Source organism: Nicotiana tabacum, chromosome 8, assembly GCF_000715075.1.
Source record: "Nicotiana tabacum cultivar K326 chromosome 8, ASM71507v2, whole genome shotgun sequence".
NCBI lineage: Eukaryota > Viridiplantae > Streptophyta > Magnoliopsida > Solanales > Solanaceae > Nicotiana > Nicotiana tabacum.
Genome location: NC_134087.1, coordinates 148,453,074 through 148,470,955, shown reverse-complemented (window position 1 = coordinate 148,470,955; position 17,882 = coordinate 148,453,074). Strand labels below are relative to the sequence as shown.

At 39.6% G+C, this 17,882-nt stretch overlaps 1 long non-coding RNA gene across 1 annotated transcript; it reads left to right on the top strand.

The window, feature by feature from the left end:
- The first annotated feature begins 12,324 nt into the window (after positions 1 to 12,324).
- On the top strand, positions 12,325 to 16,668 carry LOC142162824 (uncharacterized). Its single transcript, XR_012694267.1, has 2 exons — positions 12,325 to 15,161; positions 16,269 to 16,668. It is a non-coding gene; the product is annotated as an uncharacterized LOC142162824 (long non-coding RNA).
- The last annotated feature ends 1,214 nt before the right edge of the window (positions 16,669 to 17,882 follow it).

Here is a 17,882-nt window from a genome sequence, read left to right as displayed (position 1 = left end):
GCGAACGCGTGCATACTTGCGCGAACGCGATATTCAATCTACAGCAACCTACGCGAACACATCTGAGGACTAGCGAACGCAATGAAAAACTTCTCCCCAACCATCAAACAACTCTATGCGATCGCGATTAACTCAACGCAATCACGAAGAAGGAAACCAGATGCTAAGCAGAACCAACAATGCCAAAATGAAGGAAAATGATCTGAATTCGATCCAAAACACACCCGAGCCCCTTGGGACCACGTCTGAACATCCCAACAAGTCCCATATAATAACACGGACTTACTCGAGGCCTCAAATCTCGCATAACAACATCTAAACGACAAATCAAACCTCGAATCAAATACAATGAACTTTGAACCTTTCAACCTCCAAACTTCGAGCCGAAACATATCAAATCCACCCAAAATGAGCCCAAATTTTGCACACAAGTCTCAAAGACATAATGAAGCTATTCCAATTTCTGGAACCACAATCTGAATCCAATATCCTTAAGGTCAACTCTCGGTCAAACTTATGAATTTTCTAAACCTTCAAATTTCAAACTTTCTCCAATTTATGCCGAAACCTTTTAGGAACATCCAAATGCAAATCCGGGATTACGCTCGAGTCCAAAATCACAATCCGGACCTAACGGAACCATGAAAACTCCAATCCAAAGTCAAGCTTGGTTAACTCTTCCAACTTAAAGCTTCAATCATGAAATTCATTCTTCCAAATCGATTCCGAATAACCTAAAAATCAGAACCGATGACTCACACAAGTCATAATACATCATACGGGGCTACTCATTCTCTCAAACTACCGAGCAAAGTGCAAATGCTCAAAACGACCGATCGGATCGTTACACTAATACATGTGATAGATCACCATGATACTTCTGCAGCATGGAGGCATAGAACACTGAGTGAACAACTAATAAGCTAGGAGACAATGCAAGCTTGTAGGACACCTCACCAACTCTCTCAAGAATCTCAAAGGGTCCGATATACCAAGAGCTCAACTTGCCCTTCTTTCCGAACTTCATCACACCCTTCATGACTGAAATCCGGAGCAACACCCACTCTCCAACCATGGATGCAACATCACAAACTCTACGATCGACATAACTCTTCTGTCGAGACTGAGCTATGCGAAGTTGATCGTGAAGCATCTTGACCTTTTCCAAGGCATCCTGAACCAAATCGGTACCTAACTACTGAGCCTCTCCCAGCTCAAACTAACCAACCGTCGAACGACACTGCTTCCCATATAATGCCTCATATGGATCCATATAAATACTTAATTGGTAGTTGTTGTTGTAGGCAAACTATGCAAGCGGCAAGAACTGATCCCAAGAAACCCCAAAATACATAACACAGGCACGAAGCATATCCTCCAATATTTGAATGGTACGCTTAGACTCTCCGTCCGTCTAGGAGTGAAATGTGGTACTCAACTCAACCCATATGCCTAACTCATGCTATACGGCCCTCTAGAAGTGTGATGTCAACTGCATACCCCAATCAGAAATGATGGACACCGGCACACTATGAAGACGAATGATATCGTGGATATAGATATCAACCAACTGCTCTAAAGAATAGGTAGCTGCTACTGGAATGAAATGTGCTAACTTGGTCAACCTGACCACAATGACCCATACTGTGTCAAATTTCCTCAAAGTTCATGGGAGCCCAACAATAAAATCCACGGTAACACGGTCCCACTTCGACTCGAGAATCTCAAGCTTTTGAAGAAAATTGCCAGGCCTCTAATGCTCAATCTTTACTTGCTGACAATTCACACACCGAGCCATATATGAAACTATATCCTTACTGATTCTTCTCCATCAATAATGTACCTCAAATCCTGATACATCTTGGCGACACCTGGATGAATTGAATACTGTGAATTGTGGGCCTCCTCAAGAATCAACTCACAAAGCCCATCCACATTGGGCACACGAATTTGACCCTACAGCGGCAACACCCATCATCTCCAATAGTAACCCGATTGGCACCATCGTGCCACACCATGATTTTAAGAATAAGCAAATGGGGGTTGTCATCCTGACGCTCTCTGATGTGCTCATACAAAGAAGATCGAGAGACCGTGCAAAAACCGACTAGGCTCCAAAACATCTAACCTCACAAACTAATTGGCCAAGGCCTGAACATCTGATGCTAGCAGTCTCTCACTAACTAGAATATATGCAAGGCTACCCATACCCACAACCTTTCTACTCAAGGCATCGACTACCACATTGGCTTTCCCGGGATGATACAAAATGGTGATATCATAGTCTTTCAACAGTTCCAACCACCTCCGCTGCCTCAAGTTGAGATCATTTTGCTTGAACAAATGTTGTAGACTTCGATGATCTACAAATACCTCACAATACACGATATAGAGGTAATGTATCCAAATCTTCAGTGCATGAACAATGGTTGCCAACTCTAAGTCGTGAACAAGGTAATTCTTCTCATGAACCTTCAACTGCCATGACACATATGCAACCACCCTGCCATCCTACATAAATACCTCATCGAGCCCAATACACGATGCATCATAATACACTGTGTAGGATCCTAAACCTGTGGGCAACACCAACACTGGGGTTGTAGTCAAGGCAGTCTTGAGCTTCTAAAAGCTCAACTCACACTCATCGGACCACCTGAATGGAGCACCCTTAAGGGTCAATCTAGTCAATAGGATTTCTATTGATGAAAATCCCTCCATGATCTGGTGATAATAATCCGCCAAACCTAGGAAACTCCGAATCTCTGTAGCTGAAGTAGGTCAAAGCTAGTTTTGAAACGCCTTAATATTCTTAGGATCCTTTATGCCCTTGGTTGATACAACATGCCCCAAAAAGGCAACTGAGTCTAACCAAAACTCACACTTTGAAAACTTGGCGTATAACTGACTTTCTCTCAGATTATAAAGTACAACTCGAAGATGTTGCTCGTGCTCTTCTTCACTGCGGGAGTAGATCAAGATATCATCAATGAATACGATCACAAAAGAATCTGAGTAGGGCTTAAATATTTGGTCCATCAAATCCATAGATATTGCTGGGGAATTTGTCAACCCAAATGACATCACTAGGAACTCATAATGCATATGCCGAGTACAAGAAGCTGTCTTTGGGACATTTGATACCCTAATCTTCAACTGATGTTAGCATGATCTCAAATCAATCTTCAAAAATACTTTGCCACCCTGAAGCTGATCAAATAAATCATCAATCCTCGATAACAGATACTTGTTCTTGATAATGACTTTATTCAACTGCCGATAGTCTCTACACATCCTCATCGAACCATCCTTGTTCTTCATGAAAAACACAGGTTCACCCCAAGGATAAACACTAAGTCTAATGAATCCCTTATCAAGAAAATCTTGCAACTTCTCCTTCAGTTCCTTTAACTCAGGCGGGGTCATATAATATGGTGGAATAGAAATGGGTTGAGTGACTGGAGCCAAGTCAATATTTCTGTCGGGTGGCATCCCCGGCAGATTCGTAGGGAACACCTCTGGAAACTCACACACAACTAGTACTGAATCTATGGAAGGAACCTTCGCACTAGAATCGCGAATATAAGCCAAATAAAATAGACACCCCTTCTCGACCATACGCCGAGCCTTTATATAATAAATAACCCTATTAGTAGAAGGGTCAGGAGTCTCTCTCCATTATAATCAAGGCGACCCCGGCATGGATAAGGTCACCATCTTGGCATGACATCCCAATATAGCATAATAAGGTGACACCTAATCTATGCCCAAAATAACATCAAAGTCAACCATATCAAGAAGTAGAAGGTCTATGCTAGTCTCAATACTCCCAATAGTAATCACACACAAGCGATAAACACAGTCTATAATAATAGAATCTCCCATAGGCGTGGACTCATACACAAGAGCACTCAAAGAATTACGAGGCATAATCAAATATGAAGCAAAATAGGATTACACGTAGGAAAGTAGAGCCCGGATGAAATAGAACTGAATCATCTCCATGGCAAATTAGAAAATTACCTATGATAACGACGTCAGATGACTTTGCCTCAGGTCTAGCGGGGAATGCATAAAAACAAGGATGGGCCCTACTGCTCTGACCTCCGCCTCTCGAACGACCTCTAGCTGGCTGACATCTACCTCTAATGGTCTGACCTCCATCTCTAATAGCCTGACCTCCATCTCTGGAAGCCTGACCCCTGCCTCTAGCGGGCTGAGTGGGAGGTAAGCAATCAATGTCAAAACCATGGTAAGAGAACCCTGGTGTGGCATGTCGCCCTGTGATCTAGGGCAAAATCTAGAAAGGTGCCTCGAATCTCCACAAGTATAACAAGCCCTCGGGTGCTATGATTGCTGACCCTGGAACTGGCCCTGTCGACCTAGATCACTACTCTGATAACTCTGTATCGGAGGTATACTAATAGGAGTTGATGGTGCACTGTAGGCTAGCTGCTCACGATGAGATACATAAGGATCATGACTACCCGAAATATTGTGGGATGCTTGAAGCACTGACTGAAATGTCCTAGGAGGATGACCTCTACAAAAAGTACCCCTGCCTCGAGATGAGGCACTAGTGAAACCACAGAAATGATGAGGCCTCTTATCATATACCGGCCCCCTCTCTTAACCAAAAACCATCTCAATCCGTCTAGCAATCTTACGGCCCTCTGAAAAGAAAAATCATCTTCGGTCTCCTTACCCATCTACATCCTAATACTGAAAGTGAGTCTATCAATGAATCTCCGCACTCTCTCCCTCTTAGTAGGAAGTAAAATATTCGCATGGCGAGCTAGGTCTACAAGTCGAGTCACATACTGGGTTACAGTCATGCTACCCTACTGAAGGCGCTCAAACTACCTACAATATTCCTCTCTCAAAGTGAAAGGATGAACTTCTCTAGAAATAGTTGTGAAAACTGATCCCAGGTAAGTAAAGGTGAACCAACTGGTCTGGTCAACACATAATCTCTCCACCATCTCTTAGCAGAACCGGTCATCTGGAACACTGTAAAGTCGACCCCATTGGTCTTAACAATACCCATGTTGTGTGATACCTCGTGGCAACCGTCTAAGTAATCATGTGGCTCCTCATAAGTTGCACCACTAAAGTGAATAGGGAAGAGCTTTGTAAACTTATCCAACCTTATCAAGGCCTCAGAAGACATAGCAGGCCTATTCCCGGCCTATACCGCAACAAGCGGGTGAACTACCTCAACTGGCTACGCTACTGCTGTATAATATAAGGAGCCATCTGCTCCGAAATGTGAGTAGCAGGAGTTTGTGCTTCTCCCCCAGCCCAAGAGACGATTGGTGACACTGGACTAGAGCATCCTGAAGCACCAGAGTGCCTATGAATCCTTCGGAACCTGAGCTGGTCCAATTGGTATAGTCTGAGTTGGGATCTACTACTCATGATCAATTTGAGGCTCCACTGCGGGTGCTACTGCTCGATCTCTAGGCTGAGGCCTACCCCTGCCTCGACCTCTGCCCCTGGTAGTAGCTGCAATAGGGGGCTCCAGCTCTAATGTTGTGCGTGTTCGCACCATCTGCGAGAGAACAATAATGGAATTATTCAAACATCAATGATAGAACAAAATCTCACGATAGGGAAATAATGAAGTGAAATATTTCCTAAAACTCCATAGCCTCTAGAAAATAAGTACAAACATCTCTGTACCGATCCTCCATAATCTAATAAGCTTTCTCATACCTTGTGAGACCTATGTAACCTAGTCCTCTGATACCAACTTGTTACGACTGGAATTCCAACCTCGGGGTCGTGATGGTGCCTAATATACACTTGCTAGGCAAGCCAACATGAAATAATTAGATAAACACTTTTAATAGTTAAAAACATAATGGTGGTATACAACAAAAAAATAGAAACCCAGTCTAATATAGTACTGATGTAAATCACGTGATAATATTTACTCGCAGAAACTCAGAGTCACAAGTACACGAGCAATGAGAAGTCTACAAATAAAGTCTGAAATAAATACAACTGTTTCGAAAAAATGAACAGTAAAAGTGGGAAAAAATGGGACATCAAGTTTTGCAGATGCCAGCAGATCTACCTCGGGTCTCGTATACAATGATAAGAGTTGACGCACCTCACACACCACCGGGACAAATACCAGTATCTTCACAAGAAGTGCAGAAGTATAGTATGAGTACATCCGACCCAATGTACTCCGTAAGTGTGGAACCTAACCTTGACGAGGTAGTGACGAGGCTATGACAAGACAACTACATAAAAAAACTTGTACAAGTGTATATAAAGCAGCAATATTAACAGAAAATAATAACGTACAAACTGGGAGGGGACATACAAAAAGGGGAAAATGTAACATCTACGACATGTATGAAATCACGAAATAACCAAGTAAATCATAAATACTAGTAAAATCTGTCAAACCAATGATATGAAAATGGCATGATATCACCCTTCGTCCTTACCATGCAATAATATGAATAAAATGGTACACCATCACCCTTCGTGTTTTTACTCTCATCCTCACCATGTAGTAATAATAATGAATGAAATGGCACGACATCACCCTTCATGCTTTTATTCTCTTCCTCACCATGTAATGATAATGTAAATGGAATAACATGACATCATCCTTCATGCTTTTACTCTCTTCCTCACCATATACTAATGATAATATAAATAAAATGGCACGACATCACCCTTCGTACTTTTACTCTCTTCCTCACCATGTAATAATTATATGAATTCGAGTAATAAATAATGTGGAGAATAAATTCAACGTCAAATATGGTGCTATGATACCAAACTTCAACTTCCAAATATTCAACAACTATGAATAAGCAATAATTATGAAATGAATAATTAAATAAGTAATAACCTAACCTAAGCATGGATATCAAAATTAGCAAAAGAATAAAATACAAAGAAACAAGTTCCACCCGCATGATTTAACCCAATAACAACGTATAAGTACTCGTCACCTCACATAGACATTGTTCCCACACATAAAACATGTAGCAAATAGAGTAACAAGTCCTAATCCCTCAAGTCAAGGCCAACCATGACATTTACCTCGCTCCGCAATCAAATCAAAGCTCAACCGAGACTTTGCATCTAGAATTAGCCTCCAAACCAATCAAATCTAACCAAATATAGTTCAAACAATTCAAAATAAGCTTTAGAAACTACCCACGAGTGAAAATAGTTCAATATTTAATGTTTTTAGAAAAAGTCAACAAACTAAAAACTACCCAATTTTTTAGAAAACTACCCAAGTTGGGGCCCACTTGGTCAAAATCCAAGATTCGGACCAAAACCCGATTACCCATTCACCTATCAGACCAGTTATGTGATTAGTTTTGAAATCCATCTTCATTTTGAGGTCTAAATCTCAATTTTTTGAAATCCCTAATTTCTATCCAAATTCCTAATTTCTACCATGCAAAAGCATTGATTAAAGGTTAAAATCAATGGGTGTTTATGAAAATGGAAGGAAACTTTGCTTTGTGGGACAAGAATCGCATCTAGGTAAGCGACATCTAATTGAATTGATTCACCAGATCTTCCATCTACGAAAATAGAAGAGATGTCTATTAAGGTCGGCTTCATGAAAGTAAGAAATGAAGCAAGCAACTCGTCTTACCCGAAGTGGAACCCACATATAATTAGCTGACGCAGCTCGAGTATAGTAGGTTTGGACGCTTATAATGAAAGAGACCTCTCGGAATAAGCCATTTTCCCCTATTTCCATAGAAAGGTGTCGAAGGAATAAGTGCATTTAGAGTTGTGGGACTTGAAGGAATAGAATGACCTCGTTAGAATGGGAAGGGACAGTTCATCATTGGCTTATTCCTGCGAGACTATAGTATAAAAAATTCCCGGTATTCCGTAAATAAGAATCTACTAATATATGAAGTTGGGATGAAAAAGCTCTTCAAAATTGCCTCTAGGCCGAACTCAAACTTGGAAACGGTGAAAAATGGGTTAAATCCTAACTTTGGGATATTTAAGTCAATGGGCGTGAAGACTTCTTCATGTTCAAGAAGGGCCTGACGCGTTTGCGGTGCAAAACAACCAGAATGGCCTATGTGTTGAGATGTACCTCTCATGTTCGTGAAGGCTTCCCCCCTGGTGTTTGTATTCGCGAGCCAAGGCTCGTTCGTGTAGAGTAAGAAGTACCTTACCAGGACAAGTACCTTCCCAGGACCCCCTAACCCTACGTGTTCGCGAAGAATAACCCCTCTAGTGCTTCACCTTTGTGACCTAGCCATCACGGTCATGATGAAGAAATCCGCTGCCAGCCCAGGTTACCCTTCACGATAGCGAGAGTAGCTTCGCTGTAATGACCTGACCTATTATTTTTCTTTCTAGATCCTCGTTCCACTAATTAAGACTTCTTGTATGTAATCTTACTATTTTATAACTTTTGGAGATGGTTGGTTTGGGTTTGGAAGGGTTCAGGATGAAATTAGAACACTTAGTTCCCTAATAGTGGCCTTAGATGACCAAGTTTGACTTGAGTCAACATTTTGAGTAAATAACTTCAGAACCAGGATTTGATGATTCCAATAGGCTTGTATGATCATTGTATACTTGGGCGTGTGTTTGTATCGGGTTTCGGATGATCCGGGAGCATTTCGGTGTTTAATGTTGAAAGTTGGTTCATTGAAGATTTTCTAGTTCTTTAAATTTGGTTTAGAGTAAACTTTGGTATTATCAAGGTCCGTTTGGTATTCCGAGCCTAGGAATAGTTACTATGGTGATTTATGTCTTGTACGCAAAATTTGCTATTATTCCGAGTAGATTAAGTATGATTCGACACATTCAAAGCTAATTAAAAAGTTTAAAGTTCATAAGCTGATTCAAGTTGGTTTAGGAGTACGATTCTTGGTTTCAATATTGTTTTACATGTTTCGAGGGTTCGAGCAGGTCCGTATTACATTTATGGACTTGTTGGTGAGATTGGTTGGGGTCCCGAGTGGCTCGAGTGACTTTCGGACTAGACGCAGCTATGTCTGAAAATATGATTTTGCTGGTTCTGGTTTTCGTCTTCGCGAACACAGAGGTTGGGTCGCGTTCGCGAAGAAGGAATTGGGGGATTCAGCATTTTTCTCTTCGTGTTCACGTTTAAGGGGTCGCATTTGCGAAGGTCTAGGACCAATAACCTTCATGTTCGCGTATACAAGCCCGCGTTTGCGTACAATAAAGGGCGTGGGGTGGGTCAGCCTCCTTTGTTCTTCGCATTCATGAAGGGCTGACCGTGTTCACGAAGCTTAGGCTGGCAAGCCTTCACGATTGCGAGACTTCCCTCACATTTGCGAAGAAGGTCTTCAGGGCCTAAGCCAGCTATGACTTCGCGATCGCGAGGCTTCTTCCTCAATCACGAATAAGGGTCAACTAGGCAGTGTTTTGATTTAAAGACCAGACTTAGGCTTATTTTTCCCTTTTCTCTTTTGTGTCATCCGAATTTGGAGCTTCTTGGAGGGGGGTTTTCATCAAGAATTGTAAGGTGAGTAATTTCTAAGTAATGTAAGTTAAATACATATATTATGGGTAGATTTTAGTGGGTAAAATATTGAAATTTTAGGAGTTTGTTGAAAAACCTAGGTTTTGATAAGACTGAGATTTGACCACGAAATTGATTATGGAATTATATATTTGATTTCGTGAAGTCATGGATAACATTTATCTTCAAAATTTTCAGAATTCGGGCACGTGGGCCCGAGGGTGATTTTATGGACTTCCTGGATTTGGTTGGGAAATTAGTTTAATAGCTAAAATTGGAACTTTTGAGCACTTATTGATTAGTATATACGATTTTTGATTAGCTTTGGATTGCTCGGCTTCGTTTGGGGAATTCTAGTGAGGTTAAAGAGCCGGTAAGTGGACTTGAAAGCGCGGTAAGTTTCTTACCTAACCTTTTAAGAGGGAACTTATCCCCTTAGGTATATTAATTGTTGTGTGCTACTTGTTGTGAGGAGCTACGTACACACAAGGTGACGAGAGTCCGTACGCAGCTATATTCATGATATGTCCGGGTAGAGTTATATTCACAATATGCCTTTAATTTTGCTATTTAAACGTATCATGTGTATTAATTTTCTTAAGTTTGATTGAGATTGAGGATTTTAATAAAGATACCGACTTAGCCTCTTACTTTGGACAAGTTGGAAAATATTTGATAAACTATAGATCCGTGTCTTCTCGTCCTGCATGTACTTTCGCGAGTGAAGTAAATTTCTCTACTCTTATGGGATCGGGTCGTTCACCTCGATAGTGAAATAAATTACTCTTATGGGATCGGGCCGTTCGCCTCGGTAGTATGGTAACGATACTCTATAGGATCGGGTTGTTCGCCTCGACAATATGATTACACTATTCTTATGGGATAGCGTCGTTCGCCTCGGCAATTTCGTGCTTAATATTTGAGACTGGATTTGATTTGGTAATAGTTGAGTTAGCGCCTTCAAGGCCGGTTATGACATGTTTAGCGATTTGATATAGACTCGTGTGTGGAATTATTGTAATTACTTTTACTTTCTTCGATGCTAGCTTTTGTACACTCACCATGTCTATTTTATGAATTTCTATTCCTATTTTATCTCTAGTAAGTGTTAAGTCGACCCCTCGTCACTACTTTTTCGAGGTTAGACTAGATACTTACTAGGTACGCGTTGTGTTTCGTACTCACACTACACTTCTGAACTAAATGTGGAGGTACTAAGACAGGTAACCGGTGGTCACATAGGCGCGTAGTTGTACTCCTACAAAGACTTAGTGGTGAGTTGCTTGCCTTGGTATGACCTGCAGCACCGGAGTCTCCCTCTACCTTGTTTATTATTTCTGTCTATTACCTTTCAGATAGTAGTTGTATTAGTTTTGTATATTCTCTAGATTGCTCATGCACTTATGGCACCAAGTTTTGGAGGCTTTTAGTATTTATATACTATTGTACTTATCATTACTGTCACTACAGTGGATGTATTTATCACGCTTGTATTTTGTTGAGAGAGTATGTACGGTTGCATGAGATCTTACTTATTTTATTCTTTTAAAAAGGGAATTTTTGTTTTAAATGTTAAAACGGGGTAATTAAATTATAGGTTCACTTGTGGGCTTGCTTAACAACAACATTAGGTACCATCGTGAACTATTATGGATTTTGGGTCATGACAGCTTGGTATTAGAGCCATAGGTTAACATATGTTTCATAAGTTATGAGCAGTCCTAATAGAGTCTTGTGTATCGGTGCGGAGACTTCCGTACTTATCTTCGAGAGGCTATAGGGTATTAGGAAACTTCTCTTTCTTCATCTCCTATCGTGCAATTGATATTATGCCAAGTATCTTTTTATTGATCTCTCATAGATGGTGAGAACGCGTGCGACAGATGTATCAGGCGGTAGATGAGCTGCCCCCCCCCCTTCCTAGAGGTCGAGTTAGAGGCCGGGGGAGGGCTCCAACTCCATTATTTGAAGTCATTGCTACACGTTTTCTCTTCCATTGTGAGTTATTCTTATTGAACATCGTGATTATACATTGTCTCTCATTGTTGAGTTATTGGTGTTAAAGTTGAGAAAGTCATTATCACGTTGATGCGAAATTGTTATTGTTGAAGCATCTTCCTTGTTGAGTATTTTACATTCATTGTTATTATTGATATTCTAGTACCCGTTCTGGTGGGGCCGTGGGCTATTGTTGTGGAAACGTTAATATTGTTGATTGTTGCCAGATTGTGATATTGACACTTGTTGTGCAAGTTGTTATTGTAATGTGATATTGATGCACATGCGACGATATAAGGTAGGACTTATGTGCGTGTTGCTTGTAGGGGAACTACGTGAAGCCACGTGACGTCATAAGGTGCGCTAAAGTGTAACGCCCTAGTAATATTTTGAAGTATTACGTCCCCATTTAGGTTCTGAGCTAGGCACACGAGTTTTTTTGGAGAATTGTGAAGGTGTACAATGTAAAGCCCAAGAAATTTTAGTATTTGATTTTGAGACAAGCTAATGAGTCAAACCATTTTACGACGATAATACAGTTGCTTGAGATGTTGGAAATTTGAGCAGCATATGTGTGGTTGTATTTATTATTTTATTATATTGTATTTTATTTATATTGTTTATTCTATATAAATGTCTTAAGGGTGTAGAACACAGCATCCCACTATTGTACAAAAGGATATATGAATTGTACGGTGAAGTTGGCCTAATTTCATTGGTAATCCTTTTCCAATTTACACGTGTCTTATAGTACTTTTTCCATCATACCACGTGTACTCTCACCTACTTCAGTTTCTTTCACTTCCTCTCCAGTTTCATTTCAATCTATTTCCCACACACTCTCTTAATTCATGTACCCAGATAGTAAAATCCAAAATCAACACTCCTTCACTCATCATAGCTGACATCCGATTCATTTCTTTTGCTCCTCTTTGCGACTTAAAGTGTTTTTTTTTTATTTCGTTTTGTTTTCGAGTTGTCTTTGAGTTGTGCTTTTTCATTCTTGGGAGTATTCCTCTATTCTTACTTTGTCAAATGCATCTGTATTGTTCCTAATTGGACTTTAATGGGTATATGTTAGCTTTTCTGCTGTTTTTTGGGTAATTTTTATTTTAATTTCTTCGTGCATGTTGGTAATTTTGACGAATTTACTCTTGTGTTTTTTTATCCCTCACAATTGAGCAATTTTACTTACATCCCCCCCCCCCCCCCCAGTATTCTTGAACTGGGTTTTGCTCTTCTTCAAAGTTATTATTTTTTCTTTGTTATTTTTTTTTTGAGATTTTGATTAATTTGAATACTTTGTTAATGAACTTTATGTTTTCGCACAAATTTTGATTCTAATGAATAGATTTGCTTGAAATTAATAGCTTCTTAAATGAATTCTCAGTTTCGCTCAAGAGTTTTATCAGTAAATCTGATATTTTCTTTTAAAAGAGCAATATAAGTTAATTTCTCGAAAGTAATTAGTTTATTGGAGTTGAACTATTTCGAAGAAATCTTGATTATATGGACAAACTGTTGCTTGAGTTCAATTTTTTCCTTAAAATTATTTTTGTTTGCACTTGGAGGTGAAATCTGATTTTTGAGTCAATCATTTCTTGTTTCTTAGGAGTGTTCGTGCTATTGAATATTTTTGTCCATTAAGCTGTTTTTCCTATTCCTTTGTTCATGTGTATATCAGAAGTATCATGCTTTAAGAATATTGGTTAGAGTATTGTGAAATTTTAGTCTCATAAGTGCATTTTGAAGATCATATTGAGCTGTAAGGTATAGTTAACCGTGATTGATTAAATAGACTTGCATGATTGATTGTCTGATAATATATTTTTCTTATCACTTTTCTTCTTGCCTTTCGGTTCTGATTGTTTGTGGCTTATATTGTTTTTGTTGGTAAATTTTTCACACACATGAGATAGCACTTTGTGATTTTGGGCGTGCAAAGATATTAGTATGTGGTATTAAGTATTTTTGTTCCTCCTCAATTAGCAAATTATTGAGGTTGATGCTTCTTTCTCTACCTGTCTGGCGAACCCAACATGTCATGCATTATTCTTGTAGGGCCACTGAGGTAAATTCAGGACTATGGACTATAAGTATGTAGGTGACATATGCATTATGTCAGTTGCGTTATTCCCAAGTTGCATCGCGGGAGGTAAGGTATATGTAACTTTTATGTATGTTTCTTATCCCTAGGAGGCCTTCGTCCGCTAGCGCGTTTTTTCGAAAAACTCTATTAATTCTGGTATCGATGGTTTCTTGTTGGTTTGAGCTTTGGAAGCTTGGCATTTGATCTTAGGTTTGAGCTTTGGAAGTGTGATGACCGAAAAGGTTATCACTTGTTTTAAAATGAAACTCCGTGTTCGGAGGTCTTGAAAATCTCATTTAGAGTCACCTCGATTTGCGTGCGCAGTTAGGGCGCGTAGCCGGAAAGCTTAAATATGATAATCTGTGAAAAAGATAAGTTTTGATTATAGAATGAGCTAATTTGACTTCGGTTAATGTTTGGGTAAACGGATTCGGACCCGTGATTTGACGGTCCCGGAGGGTCCGTAGGAAAATATGGGACTTGGGCGTATGCCCGGAATCGAATTTCGAGGTCCCGAGCCCGAGAAATGAATTTTTAAAGAAAATTATTTTTTGAAATTGTTTAAAGTCATGATGGTTTCGGGCCCGTATTTTGGTTCCGGCGTCCGGTACAGGTCTTATATGATTTAAGACATTTTTGTGGAATTTGGTGAAAAACGGATGTCATATGACGTGATTTGGACTTAAATTGCAAAGTTGATGTTTAAAGAAGTTTTGAGAAGATTTCATTGATCTTGAGATTTAATTTAATGTTCATGATGTTATTTTGATGATCTGATTACACGAATAAGTCCGTAGGATGTTCTTGAGGTTTTGTGTGCATTTGGTTTGGAGTTCCGATGGCTCGGGTGGGTTTCGGGTAGGTTTCGGGATGTTTTAGGCTTAAAACTAGAATTGTAGGTCTCTGAACCCACTAGTGCGGTGCTCGGTCGACCTTGTGCGGAGCGCGGTGATGGCTGTGCGGAGCGCGGTGAAGGCTGTGCGGTCCGCACAGGGCGCTGTTGTGCGGCCGCACTCGACTTTGTTTGGTCCGTACAGGGGGTCTGAGGGGGGGGGGGTATAAATAGACGGGATTTTCAGTCATTTTTCATTTTGCAAAACCCCAAAAACATAAGAGGCGATTTTTCAAACAACTTTTCTTCTCCAAATTAATTGTAAGTCATTTTTAACTAGTTTTCTTCAATCATTAACATCTTTTAACATGATTTCAACTTCAAATCAATGATTTTCAGGGGGAAAATTGGGTGTTTTGGATAGAACCTAGGTTTTTCAAAAAATTGGGGATTTGGACCTCGATTTGAGGTCCGATTTCAAAACAAATTATATATTTGAGTTTGTGGGGGAATGAGTAATCGGGTTTAGGTTCAAACCTCGGGTTTTGACCACGTGGGCCCGGGGGTTATTTTGACTTTTTGAGTAAAATTTTGGAGAACTCATTTTTCATGCATTCAAATTTATTCATTTAGCATTTATTGATGTAATTAAATAACTTATGGCTAGATACGAGCGAATTGGCGGAGGAATCAAGGGGTAAAGCTATAATTGAAGCTTGAGTTGTGTTCGAGGAATTGAGGTAAGTGTTTGGTCTAACTTTAGCTTGAGGGATTAGGAGTTGTGTCCTATTTGCTATTTGTTCCTTGTTGAGTACGGCGTATAGGCATGGTGACGAGTATCTATGTGTCGGTGTCAAGCATGACCGTGAGTCTTATATTGTGATTTTCATGATCTCGTTGTATTATTTATGCTTTGGTAAAGATTTCTATTTGTAGTGTAGAGTTGTGGAAAGAATTGTAACCTATGAACATTGAGGAGCGTTGGCTCCAGTTGTATAACAAATTGTGAAAGTATAAGTGATAATCGAAATTTTAGGGCATTGACTCGAGTTGTGAAGTGAATTGTGAAGTAAAAGTGAGAAAGAGAAGAAATCATTATGTTGCCCATTGCCGGGCTATTGTTGAGTTGAGGTTCCCTTACATTGTGTTCTTAATTGATATTACGGACGCTCAGGTTGATGATTCTTCGTGTTAGGTGTTGTAACAAGTTTGATTATAGCTGGGTAGTTAGGTGTTGTAACAATTGTAGTTATAGCTGAGGTAGATAGATGTTGAAACTAGTTGAGTTATAGTTTAGATAATTAGGCGTTGGAACAAGTTTGGTTATGGCTGTTTCTCCCTTGTCGGGACGTATATACTTGTATGTATTGTGGAGTTCCCTTGCCGGGATAATGTAGTCTATTGTTGATCCATTGCTGGGACGGTTAATTATGATTATTGTTGACTGTATATTTAGAACGGGTTGCACGCCTCAACAGATATTATATTGGATCGGGTTGCACGCCGCAACAGTTATATATGTGGATCGGGTTGCTCGCCGCAATAGATATTATATTGGAGCGGGTTGCACGCCGTAATAGATATTATATTGGATCGGGTTACACGCCGCAACAGTTATATATGTGGATCGGGTTTCACGCCGCAACAATGTTAAATGATAAGGGATCGGGTTGCGCGCAGCAACAGTATTGTTATTGTATTGATTGTAGACATCGAGTGTTCTTTCGTACTTTATTAAGTTTCTGATAGAATTGATATGTTTCACCGAAGCATGTCATGTTTCCCCCCTCCCTTTAAAACTGTTGTTACCTGTTTATATTTCTGATGTATATTATATAACTGCACAGGTTTATCTGAAGTCTGGTCCTAGCCTCGTCACTACCTCGTCGGGGTTAGGCCAGACACTTACTAACACATGAGGTCGGTTGTGCTGATACTACACTCTGCACTCTGTGCAGCTACCGGAGTGGCACTTGATCAGTAGCAGTAGGGAAGCCAACCTTCAGTCCACCGAGACATCGAGGTAGCCTTGCAAGCGTCCGCAGGCCCGGCGTCTCCTCTATCTTTTATTATGTTCTGTTATCTCATGTATCCAAGACAAACAGTGTTATTTTTCCTTCCAATTGTTGTATGTAGTACTCCTAGTAGTCCGTGGATATTGTGACACCAGTTTCTGGGTAGAGGCATGTGTTGACTTTCGAAACATTTTGGTTTTATTTTTTATTTAAGACTTCCGTTTAAATCTCATATTCCCCTGTCATGTAGGTGTTTATCACTTGTTAAAATGAGTTGTAAAAAAAAATTAACACAGAAGAGTTAAAGATTTCTAAGTTCGTGGCTTGTCTAGCTTCCACGAGTAGGTACCATCACGACTCCCGAAGGTGAAAATTTCGGATCGTAACAGGGAGCTATGCATTTGATCTTACTTTCCTAAAACTTCTGTTTCATGTGCTCGCTCATATTGGTTGAACTAAATACACTTGATAGTGTAGAGATACTTTCCATATGATAAAAATAAAAAACTAGCAAACAAATAGAAATAACTGAATATATTGATGCTAGAAAAAGTTTTGAAAAGTAGGAGAAATTAACATGAAGTCAAGGAAATGGGAGAGGTCTATAGGACTCTATTTGGTACGAGCTCCTTCCCTTTAACTTTATATTTATTGCTCAAGGGTATCTCCTAATGTTTTGTATATCATATATGAAACATGAGGACTAATGAGATTCTGTAATATTATATTATTTCTTTTGAATTGTTTCGATATGCTTAATTATATTATACGTAATGTTTATACGTCTCTTGTTACTTTTTTGAGCCGAGGGTCTTCTGGAAACAACCTCTCTGCCTCTCGGGGTAGGGGTAAGGTCTGCGTATATATTACCCTCCCCAGACCCCACTTGTGAGATTATACTGGGCCGTTGTTGTTGTTGTTGTGATGTTTCTGCTCCACAAGTTTCTTGTCTCCTTTAGTATTCATGTATTTTTGTTCTTTTATTTGTAGTATGATATTTTTTTAATTGTGGCATGGTCATTAGTTCATCTTGGACTAAGCCGTATACTTTCTAAATAAACAAATCAATTGTTGAAAATATACGTTTTTGTTTCAACTAATAAACATGATTCTTTGTGTTTTGCTTCTTGCCTTTGCTGGTTTGGCAAATGAACAGGAAAGTGGAGATGTTGCTTCATTCTATGTAAGAGTTCTAAAATGCTTGTGCCTATCTTTCCCAAATACTATACGCTAATTAATTAATCTTACATCCATTTACTGAATATTTTTACTCTTTGCGCGTCCCTCATTCAGAAGTTAAACAAATGTTTATTTTGCATTTCACGAGAGACAAATTTTGCATGTCCTTTTCCCCCCTTTTCTTTTAGTTCTCAAATTACTTTATTTCTTTTGACTCATGAGTCTCGCGGTGAACGTATGAAATATGAGATGTAGGTGAGACGAAGA